Below are 3,343 nucleotides of genomic sequence, written 5' to 3'. Positions count from 1 at the left end.
TCTCTGAGTTCTCTTTGTTACTGTAGAAGAATCTCACTGATTTTTGGATATGGATCTTATATCCTGCCACTCTACTAAATTGGCCTATTAGCTCTACCAGGGTTTGTTGTTGTTGTTGAGTTCTTGGGGTATTCTATGTACACTATCATATCATGTGCATAGAATGATAGTTTAACCATTGCTTTGCTGATCTGGATGCCTTTTGTTTTCTTCTCTTGTCATATTGCCCTAGCAAGCACTTTCCATATAATACTGAACAGATGTGGTGACAGTGGGCATCCATGTCTGGTCCCTGTTTGCAAGGAAAATACTTTTAGTCTTTCTCCATTAAGAATAACATTGGCTCTTGGGTTTGTAAATATTATTTTCACTATGTTGAGGAAACTCCTTTCTATTCCAATTTTGCTGACTATCTTTAACAGGAAGAGGTATTGGATTTTGTCAAATGCCTTTTCAGCATCAGTTGCTAAGATCATATGGTTCTTGTTAAATGCTTGGTTAATATGGTGAAATGATAATTGTTTTTCTTCTGTTGAACCATCCTTGCATTCATGTTATGAATCCCACTTAGTCATGATGATTTTTCTTTTTTCCTCCCACAGGGTAACACAGTCACTTTTCTTTCTTTTTCTTTTTTTAGCACTGAATTTGGAAGCAGGAGTGGCATCCACTTCTGTAATAGCTTGCCTCTGGAAAGCCTATGAACCTGGAGAAAGGATGAGAGACAAACAAGTGTTGAGGACTCTCCTTCATAGGGTCATTATGAGTTGCCTGCGACTCAACGGCACTTAATAAAAACAACAACACTGAATTATTTACAAAGTTTACATTGTTTTTCACAAAATATGCTTTCCATTTCCTTCACCCCAACCACCCATTAAATTGTGCAACCCTATGAATAACACCCTACCCCTGTACTAATTCTCACCCCTGTATTTCCACACTCCCCCAACTTGGATCCTCATACTCATTGTACAATAATGGTTTATACAGTATTTGCCCTTGTGGAACTGAGTTTGTTCACTCAGCATAATACTCTCCAGTCCCTCCCAAGTTAGGTAGTAATTTACAAAATCATTGCTCCTGTGTGCTACCTAGTATTCCATTGTATGAATGTACCACAACTTCCCAATCCATTCATTTGTGGTTGGTTGTCTGAGTTGTTTCCATGTTCTTGTAATGGTGAAAAATGCTACTATGAACATTGGTGTACAAGTTTCTGTTTGAGTCAGTTCTCATATTATTGGGGTATATTTCAAGCCATGGAATAGCTGGGTCATATGGAATTTCTATGTTCAGCTTTTTGAGGAAGTGCCAAACTGCCTTTCAGAGTGGTTTGTACTGATTTTTTTTTTATGTGCTTTTAGATCCTATTGGCTAGAATTTTTTTTATTTGAATACAAACAAGTCCGTTTATTTACAAAATTATAAACAGTATTAACTGAGGCACTATCTCTGGTTCTGGAAACAACAGCCAATAGCCTTCACTTTCAGTGAATGGTTCTGTTATTTTTAAATGTGATCTGTATTCTATGATCCACTGTTTTTTTCAAAAAGCATTTCTGTCTAATTCCAGGAGGTCTCTAACTGATATACACATGGATCATTTCCTTCAAATCTTATTTCCAGAACTACAACTGGATAGAATAGCAAAGTGTCAAACAACTGAATAAACATTATAAAAAAAAACAACAACCAAAAAACCACCAAAATAAATATCACCTATTTCCTAAATATTTTCCCAGTAGATTTAGAAACAAAGATTTCTGGCTTGAAAGTAAGTACTCTATCATTTTTTAACAGGTCATAAAATTCAACAGTTAACAACATCTATCCTGTTATCACTGGTTTACAGGTTATATTTCCTGCTGCTATTAAGTAGGGAAGTACTACAGTATTCAGGGCTCTGTGCTTTTAATCAGAGTAACTGCTACTGCTTGAGGAATCTGTTGACATAACCTCTACATCATCTTCGTTTTCCTTGTTATGCCCAGGAGTTTCCAACAGGAAGTCGTTACTGTGATTTGGTGGCAACATATTCATTGACATGTCACTGGACTGCCAGGGATACTGCGGAGCAAGGACATCGGGTAATCGGCCTAAGGCCAGTGCATCCCCTGGTAAGTGCCCATTCTCACCATTAGTGGAAGAATTATTCATTTGACCCAAGAGTCCACTTCTCATCTCTAAATCTGTTGGGTATGGTCTCCGTGGGTCCCCTGGAACCCAAGTCAGTGGGGCACACACAGCATTACTTGCACTAATCCTATGTGCATACTTAATGATTTCTTCAGAGGATATAGCACCTTTTCTTGCTTTTTCTATTGATTTGAGCTTTTCTTTTGCTTGATAAACAGCTGTTGCCAGTATCTGTTCTGCCTCCTTTAGCTGCTTCTGTAATTGCTGAATATCACTGTCTCTCTTCTCGACTTCTTTTTCTAAAACTTGCATTTCAAGATGACTTTCCCCCTGATTAAGTGCTAATTTCATTAGTTCTTGAAATTCTCCATCTCTGTGAATCAACAACTCCAGGATCTGGTTTTCCTCTCCAGGCTGTAATAATTTTTGATTTCTTGAAATTGCTAGCATTTCTATAAGTTCCCTGGACAAGACCTCCAGATCTTCCAGCGCGGAGAGCAGCCGCTCTCGTGTGCTGTTTCCGCCGGTTGCGCAGGGGACGCCACCTGGACGCTCCTTCTCCTTCTCCCAATGCGAGGATGACAGGATGACGCCATCCTCCTCACAGAAACCAGCAGGTGCGAGCGGCGGTGTGCGAAGAGGCGGTCTCGACCTAGAATCTTTTTCTTAAAGGATTCTTTGCATCTATATTCATGAGAGAGATTGGGCTCTAGTTTTCTTTCTTGGTAATATCATTGCCTGGTTTTGGTATTAGGGCTATGCTTGTTTCATAGAATATCTTTGGAGGTGTTACTTCTTCTTAAATTTTTAAAAGTAATTTAAGTAGAATTGTTGATAGATCCTCTCAGAATTCAGCTGTAAAGCCATCATGAGGACTTTTATGGAGAAATCTTTTTTATGACCTGATAAATTTCTTCTTTTGTGATAGGTCTAGTCAAGTGTTCTATATCATTCAGGGAATTTGCCCATTTCCTCTAAGTTTTCAATTTTATTCAAGTATAGCTATTTCAATATTATACATTTAATTCTATCTGATTTTCCTGTAATGCCACCTCTATAATTTCTTAATCAAGTTATCTGTGTCTTCTCTTTTTTTCTTCTGTTAAGTTTTCCAGTGGTTTGTCAATTTTATTGACTTTCAAAAAACCAGCTTCTGGTCTTATTAATGGTTTCAGTTGTTTTCTGTTTTATATCGTATTGATTG

At 37.8% G+C, this 3,343-nt stretch overlaps 1 pseudogene; it reads right to left on the bottom strand.

Moving 5' to 3' along the window:
* Window positions 1–1,914: 1,914 nt before the first annotated feature.
* LOC102854517 lies at window positions 1,915–2,715 on the bottom strand (annotated as a pseudogene).
* Window positions 2,716–3,343: the final 628 nt, after the last annotated feature.

Source organism: Elephantulus edwardii, unplaced genomic scaffold, assembly GCF_000299155.1.
Source record: "Elephantulus edwardii isolate Elephantulus edwardi_28Jun2011 unplaced genomic scaffold, EleEdw1.0 scaffold00280, whole genome shotgun sequence".
Lineage (NCBI taxonomy): Eukaryota > Metazoa > Chordata > Mammalia > Macroscelidea > Macroscelididae > Elephantulus > Elephantulus edwardii.
Note: the sequence above shows the minus strand (reverse complement) of the source record. Positions and strands in the feature narration are given on the sequence as shown.